The sequence below is a fragment of the Sorex araneus genome, chromosome 5, assembly GCF_027595985.1.
Source record: "Sorex araneus isolate mSorAra2 chromosome 5, mSorAra2.pri, whole genome shotgun sequence".
In the NCBI taxonomy this organism is placed as follows: domain Eukaryota; kingdom Metazoa; phylum Chordata; class Mammalia; order Eulipotyphla; family Soricidae; genus Sorex; species Sorex araneus.
Window position 1 is genome coordinate 107,771,703 of NC_073306.1, and position 22,794 is coordinate 107,794,496.

At 36.5% G+C, this 22,794-nt stretch overlaps 1 protein-coding gene and 1 non-coding gene across 2 annotated transcripts in view; one reads left to right on the forward strand and one right to left on the reverse strand.

Moving 5' to 3' along the window:
* Nucleotides 1-22,794, reverse strand: part of CTNNA3 (catenin alpha 3) — a 1,605,010-nt gene that overhangs the window by 1,321,695 nt on the left and 260,521 nt on the right. The window lies entirely within an intron of this gene.
* On the forward strand, nt 2,975-3,081 carry LOC129405242 (U6 spliceosomal RNA). The gene has a single exon (XR_008630425.1). It is a non-coding gene; the product is annotated as a U6 spliceosomal RNA (small nuclear RNA).

Genomic DNA, 22,794 nt, shown 5'->3' on the forward strand with positions numbered 1-22,794 from the left:
TTGCCTCAAAAAATATATTGAGAAATAACAAAGTTGGAATCAGAACGAAGTTTGGAAGTACATTCCAAAGCTATAGTAAACAAAAATATATGGTATGGACACAAAAACAGACACCTGGATTAACTGAGCAGAATTGAAATTCCAGAAACAAACCCATGATTATATGGCTAATAAATCCATTCATATACAATGTATGGCTAATTAACAATAAATATGCCAAAATTATGCAAAGAGAGAAAAGACAATTTCTCAGTGTTGGGAATAGTGGAAAGGTTCTCGCAAAAGAACAGCAATAGACTACTATTGCATGTCACATACTAAAATTAACTTTAAAATATATTAAGGATTTGAATGCAAGTCCTGAAACCATAAAGTCCCTAGAAGAAAACAAAAAAGGTGAGTTCCTTGATGTTAATGACAATTCATTTTTGGTTCTGGCAGCAAAACCAAAGGCAACAAAGAAAGACAGCATCAAATTAAAATCACTAGTACAGTAAACTGTCAACAAAATGAAATGTGCTAGATGGAAAAAATATTTATAAATAACCTATAGGATAAAAGATTAATAACTAAATATATGTATTAAATCTTATACAACAAAACAGTACAAAAACAGAAATTTAATAGGCAGAGGATGTTAATGGATATTTCCCCCAAAATATACAATTGTCATGAAAATGAATGGTTAATAGGTACTTAAAAAGGTACTCAACATAACTAAGATTCAGAGAAAAAACAACTAAAAACCACAAGAAATAAAATTTCTCATACATGATAGTATGAATGTCATCTGGTGGAGGATGTGGTGCTAAAATAATTTATGCATGAATTTTAACCATTAACAATACTGTAAATTAAAATACTTTTAAAAATTAAATTTTAAAAGTATAAGCAATAACAAGAGAAAGAGAAAAACTGTAAACTGTAAACTGTACCCTGTTGATAGGAATGTGAATTGGTATCACTACGAAGTAAAACTGTATGTAGGTTTCACAGACATTAAAACTAAAACTACCGTTGTGATAGAGCAATCCCATTTTAGGGCATCAGCTACTAAATAAAGTTCATAAAAGAGCATTTGCAGCTCTATATACACTGCAGCATTATTCCAGATGATTAGTACATGGAAGCACCCTAAATGTCTATCAACAAATACAAAATATCACAATGTAGTAAAATACCTAGCTTTTACTAAGCTTCTAATCTAATTCCGGAATCTGCAGGAAAGTTTCAAGAGCTCGTGGGCTACTTTGTTTAATTAACCAAAACTTTCTCCCAGGTGGATCACTTGCTGCAGCAATGGAAAAGGGAGAAAGAAAGAGATCTTTGACCATGGTCGAGGTCTTCTGGTACTAGACAGAGCACAGGGAGAGGCATCTGTTTTGTTTTGCCCACATTGGCACAGGTGAATGACACTGGTGTCACCACCATGATATCTAACTGAGCCCAGGAACTAAAAATTGAGTTTTAGAGTTTTATTAGTGGTCATGTGGATTGTGGGGCATCAGAGCATCATGAGAACAGAGAGGAAGCTCAGTGGTAACTTCCAAGATCCAAATCACAGGAAGAAACCTGGAAAGCACTATCAAAGTAACAAGGTGGATCCCAAAACTAAAGCCACACTGCCACCTAATGGCGGGGGGAGGCAAAACACATGGCAAGAAAAAGTCAACTAAGGGAAACATACATGGAAATGATGAAAGAAAACAAACGTTCATAAATTAAATTTAATGATAAAATTGGAGACAAAAATAAATAATTTACAAGAATTATCATAAGCAAATTCACACATGAAAAAGTCTCAACCACAGAAAAACAGGTTCAAGATAACAGAAAAGATGCTTAGAAGTAAGGAGATCTTCTTCAAATAGATTGAGGTTATATAGAAAAAGAGAGAGAACAGACTGAGATGTGACTAACGTGATGGAGCCCAAGATCTTCATGTGCCAAGGCCCTGGGTTTGTTCCCTGATACTGAAAGGGGAAACCTGTTTCCCCTTGCCAACTGCTAAGCGATTCCATTTTTTAATGCTTCATCCTACATTTTTGACTTCGTGTGAACTCATGGGCTCTTTCTGATAAACAGGAACATCATATACAATTGATAAACAATTGGCCATCATTAAATTCTACCTCAGACCTTAGGCTCTCCAGGAGGCTGAGATAATGGGGAATACCTAAGGCAAATGGCCAGACCACCCTGATTCTTGCATCCTCTCCAACACTTTTGTCAATTGATAAGAAATGCAAAGAGCCAGATTTTCATTTCGAAGGTCTACAGGAAAACTCCTTACCTGTAACTTCCCTGCATTCCCTGAAACACAAAGGCCCAGTTTTCCTATAAAAATCCCCCAAAACAGGCCCTGGTTAACTTAGTCCTTTACTAAGTCCCAACCCCTCCCATCCACCCACCCACTTGGAGAGTTCCTTTTCTTTTTTCTTCTACTTTCCAATTAACTTTTCTACTTTCTAGCTCAAGTCTGAGCATCTTTTATACTCAATATTGAAAATATTGAAGAACCTGGGAACCAAAGACCAACACACAGACCCGCTGTCACTGCTCCTGCATCAGTACCTCATAGTCTCTCAAGCATTGGTAAGGGCGGCCCTGGTAGTCCTTGGGTAAGTGTAGGGATAGGAGCCTCCAAGTATGTCCCTCACAAATAATAGTGACCAAAATAATCCAAACAGAGATGGTGGATATGCGGAATACAATGAAATAACAATAGACAGCATGGAAAGCAGGGTATGGTTGCTTAATCTTGGAGAGAAAATAATCATCAGAGATTAAAATATACAATAAATCAATTAGGAAGGAAAATTTAGATTCCAGAAATATAGAGAAATTAGACTCCACTAGAAATGAAAACATAAGGCTAATGGATATCTCAGAAGGTGAATAATGAAAGACGCTGAGAATCTATTTTAATAGATAATAGCTAGGAATTTCTAAAGCCTAAAGAAATAATCACAGAGTGCTTGCTTTGGCAGCATATATACTAAAATTGGAAGGATACAGAGAACATTAGCATGGCCTCTGCACAAGGATGACACACAAAATCATGAAGCATTCCATACTTTTTTAAACAAAAAATAGTTATAGATGTCCAGAGAGTTGGCAAAAACCCAAATTAATTTTTCAATTAATTGACTTTTATTTGTCATCAACAGCCTTGTTTAGAATATTATGGAATTTCAGAAATTTTGTTTTATACTCCGATATGTGCACTGTCATTGCTTTACCACCAGTGTTCCAGTGTCACCCTCCTTCAAAACCCACCCAGCTTCTCATTTCTCCCACCACCTCTCACCTTTCCCTTTGATAAAAACCAGATTTTTTCCTCACTTCTATAATTAGTTTTTCTGCTTAAATAAAAATATTCACATATAGACATAAAGTAAAATCATCAAAAGCCAATTATTAAAATATATATTCTTTATAAAGGTCACTAGAGGGAAAATAAAACAGGTAGCATACAAAAGTGCTATAGTGTGATTGTTATCAGACTTCTCAGTACAAAATCTATAGACTATGGGGCTGGAGAGTTGATCTAGGAATTAACACACTTGCTTTGAACGTGGCCAAACTGGGTTCAAATCCTGACAGAGAATTTGATCCTCTGACCAAATTACTAAAGGGCCAGGAATAATTCCTGAACATCGCCAGCTCTAGCCCCAAAACAAACAACAACAAAATCTGCAGTAGAAGGCAATGGGATAAAAGAGTCACATTACTAAAAAAAAAAAATACTCAACCCTGAAAATGATATGATGGACAAAGAAAAGTTTTCCCAGATAAACAAAAATTAGATAAATTCTTCACCATGAAACCTAACCTATGGTACAAAAAGGAGATACAAAACAATAAGCCAGTAAACAAGATAAAAGTTATATAGATTCAGAAACATAAACATAAATAATATTCCAAATCCTATAATCTTGTACTAAAAATACTAAAACAAGGAACAATCAATTACAGGATATAAACAGGGGTCATTGTCACCACTGGTGCCATAGTGACCTTCCATAAGTAACCAGGTACACAAACACCAGATTGTATCCCAGGGTCCATAGTAACAGTCATCTAATGGCAGCGCATTGGTGAACTCTCATCCTGATAGGAGAATGCCATATTGGCTCTCCATTACTAAAGTCCTTTGAGAATCTTCAATCAATCCTGTGTGTTTGCTTTCCTGACCAATAAGACTCCCATTGATGTAGTCAGGCAGATAGAGAAGGCCCCTTCCCAAGGCAATGGCAGTAAATCTCCTGGGAAATAATAGCCCTGACTTTATGGAGAATTGGTGCCAGTCTGTAACAGATCCTGAGGAGAATGGACCAAACCCCTCCAAAAGAAGCCCCTGCAGAAACAAAAGTCAGGAAAGGAATTTCAAAAAAGACCATCACCATTCCCAACCCCCTTGGTAACCTCTCTGGCAATGGACTTTTACCTAGGTAGAAGCCCACTTGGGGGCAGATTGAAGAAACCTTATAAAAACCACCTTGAGCAAAGCAAGTGCGCATATGCTGCCTGAGCCCATGTGCTGCTTGTGCCCATGTGGCCAAGTACACGTGGCAGAGCACAGGTGGTGCCTGCGCACATGTGTCACCTGCATCTCCCCTCTTGAAATGTGTACTTTCATGCTTTCATGTTTAATGCTGGGATGTGTGTAGAGGCTCTCTCCGCCCTTGGAGAAGCCCGGGCTCTCTCTCTTGAGCAGCTTACTCTCCACTCTCTCCCTTTTTCTCTCCCTCCTTCCCTTCAAAACCCCCAAATAAAAACTGTAACTTCACTGCTCATCTACTCCTGAAATTCCTTTCTACGAGGCGAGACAATAACCGAGTACATCTGGGTCCACGGTGGCAGAGGTGGATCGGGAGAAAGTGACTATCTTTCTCCTCCCCACTTCACATGAGCCACCGTGGGGCCCACCAACATCACCATGATTCCTGGTTTTCGTGACAAGAAATTGTTGCACTGGCATTTTGTTGTTTTTCCATCCCTTGCATACTTGTTGGATTGCCATATTAACATTTAAGAGAAGTTCAAAATACTGAATCACATCTTGGAAATATTCTTTTTCTCTTAAATATTAATGGGTAGACATAATAAATACAAAATTTCTCTCCAGAAAAGTTTAAATTGTTTAAATATTGAAAGTTAATTTAGAGATAATTGATCCAACTCTTCACAGAGATTAAGAAAATAGGGAACTAAGAATTAAGTCAGGGGCCAAGAGACCTATCAGAGCTCACACAGAAATTTAGAGGTAGAGCCAAAAACACAGTAATAAATTTTTATTTAATCATTTTTTTTATTTGTCAGGAGAGCCCATTCCAGTCCCATATAGTTGGCTTACACTTTTGGTCAGAATTGACTCCTTTTAACCTCTTTACCTTAATCCCAACATCTTTGAATGGCTTCAATATAATTGTGACTATGGAAATAATTTTATTTCATTTTGTGAAGTGAGAAGACAAATAGCACCATTACAATTATGACTCATTTCTAAAAGTTTAATATTTTAACCTTTGCTTCTTATTGTCTTTTTATGTCTCATGATTTATACCATCTATTGTGATTATCCCAAGAGTCACAAGATCTTTCAAATATTCTGTACTGATTTACTTTTAAAAAGCATGCACAATAATAAAAATTTCCTTGGCTGCTTTTTACATAAATTTATCAAGTACAATAGTTCAACCATTAACTCACAATCATAAAATTAAGTATTATTTCATATTACATAATTTGTTAGATCAACATAAGTGACAAGTCTACATTGTTTCATAAATCTTTCATGCATTGTCACTCTTAAAGAAAAATGTAAGGGAGGTGAAAGTATAAAAAAACAAAAAGAATGAGAAAGGAGGTGAAAATAAATAGATAGATATTAATGATAAGCCTGGGGAACAACAGGTGAGGCACAAAAAGAAAGATGAAGAGTTATGTTAAGAAAGATCTCTATTGCAAGCTGAAAGTAGACTAAGGGCCAAATATGATGGCCTCACAGATTTGTATTGCAAACCATAATGCCCACAAGTAGAGAAAGAGTTAGAAGGAAGAAGCCTGCTTCAGAGAGAGGGGGTGGGATATGGTAAGGGTGGGGGAGGGATGCTGGGAACTTTGGTGGTAGAAAATGCACACTGGTGGAGGGATGGGGATGGGTGCTTGATCATTATGTGACCGAAATTTAATCATGAAAGTTTGTAACAGTATCTTATGGTGATTCAATTAAAAAATTAAATTTAGAAAAAAGAAATGTCTCTGCACGTAAATCTAGGTGTGTGTGTGTGTGTGTGTGTGTGTAGATTTGTATGCTGTGTGCATATGTATGTGCACCCATCAAAATGATACAATTAGAAAGAAATCATGATTATGTTTTCTCAATTTTTGACTGATCTGCTGCAAAACAGGAAAACATCTTTTTACAGAAACAGAGTCAACTTAACTCTGATCAATATACAGCAGTTAAAATAAGGAATTATATAACAATACATGCTTCCTCCAGAGACATCAAATATAATGACATCAAATAATAAAATCTGATAACTCAATTAATCACAATGTTGCTGGCCAAAGGTAATATAGCACTATACTCCTAAGAATATTTTGAAAATGTCAGTGCAGTATTGTTCTGTACGAAGAACTGTTGGCAGCCTACAAATGTATCTTTCCTTTTAAAACCTGGCACCAAGACATCCAAATTGAAAAGGAATAAGCACAATTATGTCTGTTCATAGATAAAATTACCTTATACATAGACAACCCTACAGAATCTGAAAAGAATTGTCAAAACTGACAAATCCATTAAAAATTAGTTCTATTTTATAACAATGAACAATCCAAAAAAGAGAAAGTTATCAAAACATTTTAATTTACAATAGCAAAACAAAAATTTACTTAGGAATAAGCCTAATCAAGGGAATATAAAATTAAAAAGCTGAAAATTAAAAAGCTTTGTTAGAATAAATTTACAAAGAAACAAATAAATTGAAAGATCTCCTCTGCTTGTGAAGAAGACAATATTGTTAAGATGCCCATATTACAAAAATCTTGCATAAAATTAAATCATGGGGGCTGGAGCAATTAGCACAGCGGGTAGGGCGTTTGTCTTGCACTCAGCTGACCCAGGTTCGATTCCCAGCATCCCATATGGTCCCCTGAGCACCACCAGGGGTAATTCCTGGGTGCAAAGCCAGGAATAACCCCTGTATATCGCCAGGTGTGACCCAAAAAGCAAAAATAAAAATTGAATCATTTCCTATCAAAATTCCAACGTCAAATAATATGTAAATGAATGAAACTGGATCTGTGTATTATACCAGATGCAAAACTTAATTTTAAGTGGACCAACGACTTAAATGATTAGACCAGAAACCATAAAATACACTGAAAAAAAACAGAGGCAAAAATCTTCAGAATCTGGACATCAGACTGTCCTCAACAATCTTGTTTAATTGGCAAAGATAGTAGAAAAAAATAATAAGCAAATGGTACTATATGAAGTTTAAAAGCTTTTGTTTGGCAAAAGAGATTTGAACTAAAATAAAAAAGATACCTGACAAATCTCCAAAATGAGAAGAAGAGGTAAGTAGACACTTGCACAAAGAGAACATATGGATGTCCAATAATTATATGAAAAGTGTTCATTATCACTTAGTATCAGCTAAACACAAATCAAAATGACAATGAGGTAACACCCCACACCAGTGAAAATGGTATATATATATTAAAAAATGGAAGCAATAAGAGTGACAGGGTGTGCAAAAAAGAAAGAAAGAAACCTCATGCACTACTGATGGGAATGTCATCTGGTTCAGACTCTATAGAAAATAATACAGAGATTTCTCATAAACATAAAAAATCAAATCAAAATACAATTTGCTGCAACATGGATGGAACTGGAGAGTGTCACGCTAAGCAAAATAAGCCATATTATTTCATTCATCCTTGGTATATAGAGAAATAAAACAAGGAAATGGAAAGTATCAAATGATAAGAAACCCTAGGCACTGGATTACAAAGTTGGCAATCCCAAGCAAGTTTGAGTGGACAGGAAGTAACATAAAGGCATCAGTGAAGGATCTTAGGCACTTTAGCAGCAGAGAGGTGTGGTGATTGTGTACACCAAAACTATAAACATTAACACTCATGAAAACATGTGAACTAAACTGCAGTAAATTAAATTTTTGAGTGAAATTTTTTTTTTGGTTAAGATAGTATACTTTACATTGTATGCTTTTATCATCACAATGAAAAAGCGAGAAAAATTGCCACTCAAGTGGTAACTAAATAGGTGTTTAAATTTGACTCAAGAAGTCCCAGCGAAATTTACCTGAAACATCTGTAGCAGAATGAAGCTAAACTTTAATCAAGATGAATAAATATTCAAGATTTGATTTCTTGTGTTGTTCAGGTTGTGAGAGGATTAAATAGATAGATAACAAATAGAAAATTTTATAAAGTTCATACCTTGCAAGATATTTAAGTAGGAAACCACATTGCAAAATTCACAAGATTGTTCATGTAGTATATTTTACCATTATAAAACTTCTAATTAAGTATCTAGTTTTACATATCTTTAGACATGTAAGCCAAATTAAATACCAACTAAAATAGAATTAAATTACTACCCCTAAATAATTACCTCCTACGTCTATCATTAAAGTAAGGAAAGTAAATGGCATTGAAAACATCGTGATGCTCATCACACATGCACAAAAAAACCTTTTGAAAACCAAAAATTTCTGAGATGTCAAATATGTAAGAAAGAAGAGCTAATATACTTATCTGACAATCCCCAAATATGTTTAAAAATATTTTGTACCTAATTATGTATTTATTATAAGTACCTGATGTACTTACTCTTAATAAATGATAAATTAGTCATTTTAAAATATAACATTTTGGCAGATAATCTGAATGCATTATCTTTGGGGAATTTTTTGCTCAAGTTGATGTATTTACATGAATGCCACTAAGTAAGTAAAATAAAAAACTTTACAAAGTTGCACTTTGGTAGATTTCTTTTGCTTTCAAATGATCCTTAAAAGAAGTAATATCATTGAAATGTGTAGAGGTAAAGATTTTTACTCTAGAAGAAACTGATCCCTTGGGCAGTTACTCTGACCAGAGTCTATAGTGGTCATATAATAAGAAATGAATTTAAAATGGTATTTTAGGAGAAATAATGAGCCATGCACAGTAACTTTTGAAAGTAGGGGGAATATTTTAACATGAAAAAAGAATGAGAACAGAGTTTAAGTTCTATTTATAGAGGACCATGAAGAGAAAGGAACAGATAATTTTGAATAAAAAAATATAATATTAAAAGCAAAAATTAGATGAGACAAATAGTGACCCAAAACTTAACTATGGTTGCCTGTGAGGAGGGATGGAAAAATGGTATCAGGGAACTTTCTAGAGTGAAGGACATATTTTTTTTTAATATTTATGGTGATTAAATGAGTGAGAAAATTTCTCAAAGTTTTTTCAGTTATTAAAAGTATACATACTAGCTATACCTAAATAAGCCAATTTTTAAAAAATTAAAATTCCTGGAAATACACATTCTGAATCATATGAATGAATGACTATATTCTTATAATATGTACATACATATATATTCTAGGGTACCAGTCATAAGAAGGACTGAGTATCTGACTAAGTATAAAAGAGAAAAGAACATCAGAAAGACAGTGAAAAAAATGAATGAATAAACTAAAACATAAAATTATTCCATAACTTTAAAGAGCACTGTGTTTTTGAAAGGTAAATTTTATAAAATATTCAAGATAAATATATACTTTTTAAAAACATGCATTTTTCTAGCACATTTCTTCTACACTCCTAGCCATTGTTCTTTCTACCTGCTAGTCATGAAGTCCACCAATGAGCACACTTTCTCTTCCTTTCTTTCTCCGTCTCCCCTTCCTTTTCTTTTCCACCTCCTTTTCGCCTTTTACTCTCTCATGTGTACACACACACACACACACACACACACACACACACATACCACTTAACCAGCATCACATCACGGCCCCATTCTTTGTCTTCTCTGAGAATTTTAAGAACTTTTAAAAAGAGTTATGTCTGAAATGCCTATGAACAAAAGTTTGTTTCATTTGAGGGAAATTATTATAGGTCCCTTGGTTTTCATTGAAGTTTCCAAACCGAAGCAGAGGATCAGAGAGGTAATAATTGAGTGCAGTTGGACAAAAATGAGAAAAGACATTCTACGTAGAAGTAAGAAAATAAACTACAAACAAATATAATCACTGTGTGGGTGAAGCATAGTTAATTTGGCTGGAAAATGTGAGCAGAAAAGAAAATAATCTGTACCTTCATATGTAGAAGGACTCAGAATCTGAAGTGCTGTGGACATTGATTCTGTGACAACAAACTCTGTGCTTTGTTCACTCATATATCCCTAATAAACAATTTGCTAGTAAATAATGGATGTTCAATCACATCTGACAAATGGATAAATTAATGAATAGATGGATGAATAAATTGCTGGCTTGAATCATGAAGAGCCTAGTATATTATGGTAAAGATTTTAGACTTTAGTTCAAAATCCAGCTTTTACTAATCATGTAGAGAGATGGATGTTTGTGAAGATAGTAATGAAAGTACTGCAATTTAAAAAACAACCTTTAAATGTCTGTTCAAGCTTACTGTTATAATTTAAACCTCATTTTTATTCCAATATACTTTCTTGAGTACAAAAGTAAAGAATGGAGTTGTAACTACCTCACCAGTAAATGCACATAAACCATATCTATACCAAGTCACAATTATTAGCAAATCACTACTGTCAAACAATAGCCATGACAATCATAAATTATTTAATTCTGTACTTCCTAAAAATAACTTAGAGTTTTATCAACATTATGGAATATGCATTGAAGTGCATTGGGTCTTTAAATATCATAAATCTCTGAAACTAGTAAAAGGCACCAAGAGTTTTAAGAAATGGTTTTAAGAAAAAAACATTGATTTGGTATAATTTGCATTAGTAAAACAACATTACAATAAAGTAGATTTATGATTTAGAACTTAAGGCAAGAAAGTGTTAAAAAAAACTATAATTGAAAGGAAAAAATTGAAAATATACATAGGAGTCCCTACTCCTCTGGTAACAGCCATCTCTGAAACTTCTCTCAGTTGGGTATCACTCTCCAAAGTAATAGAACATCAGGGGAAATCCATAAGGTGACATCTACCCACCCTCAGCAAATTGCTGGGTTAACTGAGAGACAATTATCAAGAGTCCTTATTCCTAGCAGTCAGAGACCAAACCCCTACGAATCTAGACAAACACACCCATAAAAAAAAAAAAAAACTCTCTATACAACTCCCAAAGTATAACCAGTCTGTAGGCAAACCACCCCTATGAGGAAAGAAAACATTCTGTGCATTTACCAAAGTTTAACCAGTCTGCAAGGGGGAGCCACCCATTGTGAGGCTCTTGCATGAGTTCCCTTCCACAGCTACCTCCATGTCTGTATGACCTGATTGCTCACACTAACAACTTTGAACCCCAGGTTGTTATCAAGGGCCTTCCTGGCACTCAAACCCTTCCAGGCCCATGAAAGTTCAGTGCCCATCAGAAGTGAGGCATTCAATGAGGTAAACCAGAAGAAGAAAAGCACAGGATGATCTCACTGATCTGTGATATGTAAAATACTGGATAAGGACATGTCCTACAGTAAAAGGGGAATGCCTAAGTCTCCCATTGATGTAGGCAGGCAGATAGGGTAAGCCCTGGACAATGAAACAGGTCAGCAAAACTTCTAGGAGGAAAATGCCAAGGCTGATTCACTTTTTGGATACGGATAAGACCTTGAGCAGTGGACCCTGAGGAGATTGGGCCCCTCCCCATGAAGGAAACTACTCAAATTCCCTCAGACCTCTCCCTTAATCTAATTAACTTTAGTGATTTGGCCCAAAGAAGACCATCGACAACCTCCCTGGTAACCTCCTTAGCAACGGACTTTTACCTAGAAAGAAGCCCCACATGGGGGCAAGTTGGAGAAACCCTATAAAAGCCACCTTGAACAAAGGAAGGGCGCTCATATGCTGCCCGAGCCCATGTGCTGCTTGTGCCCAAGCGGCGAGCACATGTGGCGCCTGAGTACATGTGGCACCCGCATCTCCCCTCTTGAAATGTGTGTACTTTTCATGTTTTCATGTCTAATGCTAGGATGTGTGTAAGGGCTCTCTCTGCCCTTGGACAAGCCCATGTTCTCTCCTGAGTGCATTACTCTCTCTCACTCTCTCCCCCTCCACACCTTTAAAAAAAAACTCCAAATAAAATCTATTTACTTCACTGCTTGTCTACTCATGAAATTCCTTTCTGCCAGTCGAGACAAGAACCCATTAACTCTGGGCCCCGGGTGGCAGAGGTGGATATGGGAAGAAAATGACCGTCTTTCTCCTCCCTGCTTCACATAAGTCACCCATGGGGTCCACCAACATCACCATGGCCCATTGTTTAGAGAGGAGAAAGATAGAGAGGGAAATAAATCAAGGGAGAAAGAACAGGAAGTAATGGGCAAATAGGCATCAGGGTTTGAGTTATACTGGTGAAATGGGTGAGTGGTATAGTCACATAGCCAAAACACAGACTCAGCAAAGTGAAAATATGAGACCTAAACTGCAACCAGTGAAAGTTTGTAAAGTACTTGTCAAACTGACAGGTGGGGACAGGGTGGGGGTCAGGATGGGGAGGGAATATGAGAACACTGGTGGAAGGAATTTGACACTGGTGGTGGGATTGGTGTTTAATATTATATGCTGAAAACTCAACTGTTCAATAACTTTGTAAATCACAGTTGTTTAATTTTTTTAAATGAATAATAATGAAAAAGAAGTGAGGCACTTAAGACTGTGAATCCTCTGGTTGCCCTCAAGAACACAAAATTTTGGTGCAATAGACAGTTCTAGGCACCTTCAACTGAAAACACAGCCACTGCCGAGACCTGCTCACACTCAGAATGACAGCCAGAGCCAAGCGCCTGTGACTGTGAATCCCCAAACTGCCAGTTAGGACTGTTCAAACACAGGCTCCCAGCCCTCATGCATGTCCTCCCAGAGAAGCAGATATAATGGGGAAACAGAATAACTCACTTACCCTAATGGGTCAAGACAAGAGCATGTGCACTGGTGGAGGAATGGGTGTTTGATCACTGCGTGATTGTAATCCAAACATGAAAGCTTGTAACTATCTCACAGTGATTCATTAAAATTTTAAAAAATAAAAGGAGCATTGCAGGGGGACTCTGGTGGTCACCAACACTGTCAGGACCTACCACTGAACTGTCGAATTCAAACGGTGGGTCCAGTATTACTGTGGGTAGTCCCAGGGCCACCAAGCAATGCTAAGAAGGCCCCTAATTTTTTTCAAGTAGGCGTTAATTCTAATTTCTTATAATATTTTCACTTTTCATAATAATAGTGGATCTCACTTGTGGTGAAAAGTTATTTGTCTAAGTGAAGTCAACAACTCCCATTTTACTTCAATTTCTTTTTTTTCTTCTCATTAAATTCCTGGAAAATTAATACCTTGTTGTTTAAACAACTGTGATCCCATTTTCCTAAAGTATATCTAGCTATAATGTGCTCAATATAAACACATTGAGAGATGTCTGGAAAGATATTCAAGTTTGAGAATGGTTATTTCTGGAAACTAAAAGCTGGAGTGGTTTTGCTTCCTTCCCTTATTTTGGTTTAAATTTGTCGGGAGCGGTGGCTGGCGACACACTTAGCAGTGCTTAAGAGCTACTCACAGCCTATGCTTGGGAGCTGCTCCTAGCACTGCTCAAGGGACCGTATGGTGCGGGGGTTCAAACCTGATCTTCCTGCATGCAAAGCATGTGCTCAACCCACTAAGCCATCTCTCTGGCCTTTTGGTTTACATTTTTATAAAACTCATTATTTTTAGAACAAATGTGATTAAATTTATGTCTAGGCCTAGCATAAAGAAATTTTGTATAGTTTTGTACAGTCAAGTTTATCTTACCAGCATCACCAAAAGGGAGACCTTGCATGTTAACAAATACATGAAAGGAATCATAGCTAAAATGGAATGTTCTCAAATTGTTGTTTTCTGTGCCATATCAATCTTATCTCTTTACCCCTGAGAGACATCTTAATCCCGTACTGTTTTGATGCAATCTAATTGTCTTAGTCATTGGTTGTCTTATGCAGTGAGACAATATAACATAAAGTATTAGCATCGATATCTCCAAACATTGCTCAATGAACAGATAAAGATTTTAATCTTTAAAATATGTCATATTTTAAAGTCATGTATTATTATCATATGAATGTAAAAGGCCTAAATGTCAAAACTCACATAAAAATTAGCTTTGAACTTAACATTTAAAAAAACATTATAAAAGATTTTTCTTTTGCTTCATTAAGTTATCAAAACAACAGGGACTGGAGAGGCAGTACAGTGGATAAGGCATTTGTTTCTCATGCTGCTGATCCAGATTTGATTCCCAGCACCATATTTGGTTTCCTGATCTCCACCAAGAACGATCCCTGAGTATTGCCAAGTGAGGCCCACAACCCCACGTACGTAAAATTATTAAATTGCTAAGTATGACCCAACTGCCCCAAAACAACAAAACACTACTTTTTAAATTTTTTTTAAAATTTTATTGAATCATCGTGAGAAAGTTACAAGCTTTCATGTTTGGGTTACAATCTCAAAATGATCAAACACCCATCCCTCCACCAGTGCACATTCCCCACCACCAATATCCCGGGTATACCGTCCCTTTCCCACCCTCCCCCTGTCTCTAAGGCAGACAATATTCCCCATACTCTCTCTCTACTTTTGGGCATTATAGCTTGGAACACAGACACTGAGAGGTCATCATCAAAACACTACTTAAAAATTATTAAATTGCCCTCTAAAGTTGGCAAAAAATTAAATCTTTAGCAAATGGATACCAAAAAACCTATTTACAGTCAACATTCATTTTATTTTTTTTATTTTAAGGAAGTAAATGTGTGTTAACTGCCAATCTTCCTTTTAAATCTGATTTTATTTTGAGAGAAAAAATTGATAGTAATTATCAGTTTCTATAATAGCTTCTAAATTGCTTCAGAAGCAATTGATATGATTTTGTTTTTTGGGAAAGTTGGTTTTTTTTTCTTTTTGCTTCTTGGGTCACATCCAGCGATGCACAGGGTGTGACCCAGACTCTTGGCTCTGCACTCAGGAATTCCCCCCGGCAGAGATCAGGGGACCATATGGGATGCTGGGAATCAAACCCAGGTGGGCCGAGTACAAGGCAAACACTCTACCTGCTGTGCTATTGCTCCAGCACCAATTTTGGTTTTTAAGGTCAAACATATTGCTTTATGGACCTATGTTCACTAGATGCTCTTTGGTTACATTTCAGACAGCTTTCAGCTGTCTTTTAGGTGTTACTGTCAGAATTGCCAATGAGAAATGTTGGCATTACTTTATTGAAATGTTGGCGTTACTTTATTTCTATAGCCTTTGCTAATAATAACAAAAGAACTGCAGCTTAATCCTGTAAAAGTAGCAGGCAACCCAATAAAACTTTTCTGTATTAAAATGTAGTGTTAATGAAGACAAACAGGGGAAACCTAACAATAAAAACAGAATTATTATGAAGAAAGGGAGAGTTGAGAGGTGTAGACATTTAATAGAATTTTCAGACATTCTAAGAAAAAGAAAAATCCCTGTTAAATGTTTAATATTTGTTTTTTCCACCTACTTATCCAGAGGACATCATAGGAACTGCTCTAAACAGGAAGAAATAACTGAATATATTTTTTATCTTAAAGTAGTTAGACATCAATTTTCAATCATTAATTTTAGAAAAATGCAATTGAATGAGTCCTCAGTATGAATTTGGGAATGATTTCAACATTTACATCCCAGAGTCAGAAGAGAGTTGAGTGGGATGTAGTGCACTCCCTGGTTGGGGTACATGCATCCCCAGCACCACACACTGCTCCCAGCACTAGAGGATGGTCCTGGGGACACTTAACATTTCTAGACTTGATCAGCACTGCATTCCTCAGCCTGGGCAGCAAACCATCAGCTTCTCACTCTAGGGCCAGAACTAGGATCTGGGCCCCAAACATAGCCCAGGTTGTCCCCTTAGTAATAAAATGGTCTGGGCTAGAGCAATAGTACAGTGGGTGGATACTTGTCTTGTCAACCCAGGTTCAATACCTAGCATCGCACAGGGTCACTTGAGCACCACCAGGAGTAATTCCTGAGTGCAGAGGCAGGAGTAAGCCCTGAATACAGCCGGGTGTAAACAAAAATCACATAAAAAAAGAAATTAAAAGGTTTGCATTCTTCTTTCTTTAGTCCACTTTTCCCATGTCGCCTTAAATAAGACACCTGTTATAATTTACAGCTTAGTTCTTCAACTGTATTGTCACTGTCACTGTCATCCTGCTGCTCATCAGGCACCAGTAACGTCTCCATTGTGAGACTTGTTATTGTTTTTTGGCATATTGAGTGCACCACGAGTAGCTTGTCAGGCTCTGCCGTGCAGGCAAGATACTCTCCTCTCCATAGCTTGCCCGGATCTCCGAGAGGGGCGGAGGAATCGAATCCCGGTTGGCCGCGTGCAAGGCAAACGCCCTACCCACTGTGCTATCGCTCCAGCTCTTCAACTGTATAATAGGTAATATCTCTGCCATTATTGAAATTTAGATAAAGTTCATTGAAACTAGAAAAAACAATTGGATCATTCCTCAGTTAACTGAACACATACATAAGATCAAATAATAATAACAATAAGAATAACAGTATCGGGGCTGGAGCAATCGCACAGCGAGTAGGGCGTTTGCCTTGCACGTGGTTGACCCGGGTTCAATCTCTGGCATCCCCTACGGTCCCCGAGCACCGTCAGGATTAATTCCTGAGTGCATGAGCCAGGAGTAACTCCTGAGCATCACTGAGTGTGACCCAAAAAGAAGAAAAAAAAAAAGAAAAAGAATAACTGTCCTAAAAAGTCAAGTGTAGTCCCACCCTCAGTCCTCTGACTTCCCTGACTAAGACCTTTCCTGACTTCTTTTTCACTCAGCTCCAGTTATACTGGCTTCCTTGCTCTTTCTCAAATATGACAAGGGAGATCTCCCTTAGGGGAATTATACTGGCTTAATTGTACTGGAATTATACTCTTCCTCGATTTGGCAGGGGGGGGAGGTTGGTGGAAAGAGGAGTTGCCCTCCAAGATTTTCTTCAATTGTAACTTCTCCCACGAGGCTTATTCTAGCATATTTAAAATTATTACAATCCTTTCCAGAGTTACTGGGCCTTACCCCATGCTCTGAAAAATTTCCCCAAAAAACGGGGGACACTGGTGGAGGGATGGGTGTTGGAACATTGTATGACTGAAACCCAATCATTAATAGCTTTATAATGCTCTATCTCATGGTGATTCCATAAATAAGTAAAATGCTTAAAGTATAATAAGAGAATAAAATAATTAAAACTTAGGGAAAGCTGCATTAATTTTGTACACCAAAATCACAAGTATTAAGACTATTTTAAACACATTTCCTAAGCTACAATTAAAATAAAAGCTTAGGGAAAAATAAAATTTCCCCAGAGCATTTGCCATCATCTAGCTATATGTGAAGCATTCATAAAACAGGCCTAACTACTACCATTGAAAGACCTCTGAACAAACTTGGCCCTTTGATGTTACCTAAAAATTTAGATTCAAAAGGGCTCTCATATTTTCAGAATAAAGGAGAGTGACTCAATATGCCTAAACTGTCTGGAAAATAATGTTTAAGTTAAATACATGTTTTCCTTTGAGGAATGCACAAATTGTATATATACCAAGCAAGGAGTATCTACATGATCAGACCTGGTAAAATCCTGGGGCATGAGTATCTAATGAGATTCACGAATAGGCTACATTTTATTCATGCTGTTAGAATTCTTTTCTGGGAGAATTAAGTACTTCCATGTGACTCCACAAGGAGAGTTGTAGGAAAGGGTATTCCCAGTTTACCCTTAGACATCATCCTTTTGTGCCTTTTCTCTTTGCTAATATTGATTGTATACAGCCCTTTAAGTTAGTCCATTTCATCTGTGAGTAAAGCCAAATGCTAAATTCTGTGTGTCCTTCTAGAACATCATTCAACCCAGGAGCTGACTTGGGCAGCCAAACATATTAACATGCTGTAAAATTTACTTACAAGTTATTTGTACCTTCTGTACTCTTCTTTGAAGATGTAAAATACAGGAAAGCCAAAAATATTATTTTGTGAATGATATGCCTACTAGTAAAAAAATACTACCTAGAACACAATAGGTGCTCAATAAATAAATATTGGTTAATTAAATATACACAATTGATAATCAACTTAAGAAGTGAATTATAACTCCCTGAGAAAACACTATTGGGGATTGGAGCAATAGCACAGTGGGTAGGGTGTTGGCTTTGTGCAGGGCAGACCCGGTTTCAATTCCAAGCATCCCATGTGGTCCCCTGAGCACCGCCAGGAGTAGTAATCCCTGTGCATCCCCAGATGTGACCCAAAAAGCAAAAAAAGGAAAAAAAAGAAAACACCATTGATAATCATAGTTCCTTGAAAAGATGGTGTTTATACCATTTACAATTTGAATATTCAAACTTCTAAGCAAGAAATTTTGACTATGAACTAACTGGTTTCTCTTTAATTCCCTGAAAATATTCTCAATTTAAGGAGAAATTATATAAGAAAACATACAATTTTATTTGGAGGGGAAGCCACACTCAGCAATACTCAATGGTTACTCCCAGCTCTGAACTCAGAATCACTCCTTGATCACTTCAGGGAACTATATGAGATCCATGGGGGAGGAAGGGAGTAGTAGGGGGGTGGGAGGTGGGGGGGTGGTAAAACTCCTGTTGGTAGCATGTAAGACAAGTATCTTACCTTCTGTACTATCACCCTGGCCCCAACAGCATAGATTTTTCAACTAGACAAAGTTAGTAAATACCATTCTCAGAAATAAGTGTGCTAACATACTATAAACTTCATAAAAACCCAGCATTATAATACTCAAGAATTTAATGGAAATAAGTTTTCGGGTTTTTTAAACATCACTGTTCAAAATTAGACTCTAGAGATTCTGCTAAAGCCAAACTCTGAAGCTCTGTAATCTTCTAAAATGGGTTAATCTAGTGAAATTCTCACAATCTACTTTAAAATGAAATACATGTGAAGTTTTAAAAAAAGGAAGAGGAAATTGGAAAAAGCCACATCTAAGAACATAACCAAGTATGCATTGAATATGTGTAGAACAGAGGGGGAAGAGGAGAGTAGTAGATAACTATTATCGTTAGCTAAATCCTCTGAGAATCAAAAGCAGCATGCAAAGAATTCTAATGTTACGAGAGAGATTGTTGGTTTGCATGCAAAGTCATATTACAAGCTTAATCTTCTTCAATAGCAAAAACTATTGGGCAATAAATTAATTTTTGTTCAATAAAGTTGCCTTCTCATGGACTCACAAAACTATTTTTTAACTTGCATTCACAAAAACATATACCTTCTGTTATGGGGGTCATTGTTAGTATTCAGTAAATGATAGTGAAATAAGCATGCCTTAGTAGGTAGCCATAGACATTAGTAGCTACTAAATGTGTTAGGTAGATAAATAAATGTGTTCAAGACACTGTGCTAGGCACTTATTGCCTCAGTGAAAATCACAGTTTTTACTTTTCTATAATAAATCTATGTATATTACAGAATTTGAATGGCATAAAAAGGCCAATTTGTTGAAAGAGGAGAATTTAGATTAAAAAAGAACTATTCATTGTTTTCAATTAATAAAAATTTTGAATGAAAAACAGATACTAAGTCTCCTCACAGACATTTTGAATTAAATATATGAAATATTAGTTAATTAATTTCCTTCATTTCTTCTACCATACACCACAGATCTGTTCCTTTCAGACCCTTCCTCAGTAAGCAACCTCACAAACTCAATTGTAAGTGAAGTATGTGTTTTTTGTCTATTTATTCATTCTTCACTCTCCCTACCCCTATGAGTCAGGCCTATGTAACATTCACCTAAAATCCTGAGGGAAGGTGGTTCAAGGCTGGTATGGTAGCTCTGCCACATCAAATAATCAGGAACTCTGTTTACTTCCAGCTTTTAATTCTGTTACCTTTTTCTTACAGTCCAACTAGCATCGCAGCACCTAGAGTTCCAACCATTGACATTCACATTCCAAGCATCAGGAGACAGGGAAAGGCCACACATTGGCAACACTTGGGGAAAATTAACAGAAGCAGTCAATAATATTTTGACCTATTACTCCTTAAAGTTAACCACATTTCTTTTTTTTTTTGCGTGATCTAAAACAACAGATATTTAATTAAGTAGCAAATACTGTCCATCATTTTATCAATTTGCTTTTTGTTGTAAGTTACTCACTTCATATATTTTATGTCATTATAAATAATTCTTTATTTTGACATAATCTTGTATTGATACCAAATTATCAAAATTATCATTTAAATTTATTTAAAGGATTCCTTATTTCATTCCCAAAATTAATGCTTTCTATATAGACAGAATTATTGAGAACCTTCATACATTTTTAAATTTGTACTCTTTATAGTGGTTTTACTACACTTAAAAAGAAACAAGAAACTTTTTTTTTGCCTACCCAGATCTGTCATTCCTTTCAAACTTTTTAAATAGAACAAGACTATTCAATTTATTTTTTTTTCAACTTGACAGGTTTTTATTGCTCTAGAGTATTAGAAAGGTTCAATCTTCAGACTGTCACTGCACTCTTAAGAATGTGCTGCTATGGGGCTGGAGCAATAGCACAGTGGGTAGGGCGTTTGCCTTGCACGAGGCCGACCCAGGTTCGAATCCCAGCATCCCATATGGTCCTCTGAGCACCGCCAGGAGTGATTCCTGAGTGCAGAGCCAGGAGTAACCCCTGTGCATTGCCAGGTGTGACCCAAAAAGCAAAAAAAAAAAAAAAAAAAAAAAAAAAAAAAAAAAAGAATGTGCTGCTATATAAGCTTATTTTTTTAATTGTTTATTTTTAATTAGTGAATCAACATAAGGGTACAGTTACAGTTTTATACATTTTTGTGCTCGTGTTTTCCCCATACAAAGTTCAAGAACCCATCCCTTCACCAGTGCCCATTCCCTACCACCACATTTCTAAGCATAATAAAGAAGAAAAGAAGTTGAGGAAAAGAATTCTTATTATTGTTGGTCTAGAATCCAGCAGAATTCTGTTACTGGAAAGAAGGAGGGGGGAAAAATCTATGTTGGAGTAAAACATTTCAGTGTAATATCATTCTCCTATGGATTTTTACCAAATTTACATTTCTGTAAATTCAGTGATTAGTTTTCCAATGCTATAGGAGACAGCTTAGAGCGGTTATTAAATGTATGAACTCTGGGCCGGAGCGATAGCACAGCGGTAGGGCGTTTGCCTTGCACGCGGCCGACCCAGGTTCGATCCCCGGCATCCCATATGGTCCCCCAAGCACCGCCAGGAGTAATTCCTGAGTGCAGAGCCAGGAGTAACCCCTGAGCATCGCTGGGTGTGACCCAAAAAGCAAAAAAAAAATAAAATAAAATAAAAAAATAAAAAAATAAATGTATGAACTCTGCAATAAACTGCTTAAAACTGAATCCAGTTTTCAGGGTATTCACATTTCTGAAATAGAGATAACAGTAATAGCTATTCATTCTGTGATGATTAATTTGTATAAAGAGTTTGGTTCAATGAAAAATAAATTCAACAAATATTACTATCATTGTATCACATTGAGAACCTGAGCTAATGCGTGACACCTAACTCAGAAAGCACTGTGTCACTGTCATCCCGTTGCTCATCAATTTGCTCGAGCGGGCACTGTTAACATCTCTATTGTGAGACTTGTTGTTACTGTGTTTGGCATATTGAATACACCAGGGGTAGCTTCCCAGGCTCTGCCATGTGGGCAAGATACTCTAGGTAGCTTGCCAGGCCCTCCAAGAGGGGCGGAGGAATCGAACCCGAGTCGGCCGCGTGCAAGGCAAATGCCCTACCCACTGCTATAGCTCCGGTCCTGTATCACCTTAATCAATATAAAATGGAGGTAACCAAATTGCAGGTTGACTATGTTCCTACTTAGAAATGGTAGGAAGAGTAGAGACTAGCCATTGCAGATTCCGGATTGTTATTACCACTACTTTAGTCTCACTGATAAATAAAATAAACTGCTCCTGATTCATGACTATATTAACAAGAAAATATAAATAGCCAGATCAGTCCCCAACTGTCCTCAGACCAAGTCCAAGATAAATTAATCCCTCACATTTCCAGAGAAATACAACACAGGGAGAAAGGTAGCAAACACGAGCATTTGTTAAAGCTTCTCAGCACCAAAGAAAAGATAAAAATTCAGTATATTCCTTACTGGTCGAATTCATCCTTGCTAATACCCCCTACATGTGAAAGTTCTGTGAAAAAATCTTCAACCACAAAAAGACAATAAAAATAGTGTGATGGGAGAATTTGTCTGGCTTATTTTTTCCAATTTATACTTAAAAGTATTTACTGGAAAATGACTGTTAAATTAATAAGTAAATAAACCAAGAGTGGAAAAGTGGTAAAATGACTTGGAATGGTGTTGCTGGGATATCGCCTATGTTTTTAAAAATAATTTTCCCAGGTTTCTAAATGTTAAATTTAATCTCTTGGGGCAAACTGTTTTTCTTCTTTTATATTTCTTCTGACACAAAATTATTATCTTACTTCAATTGCT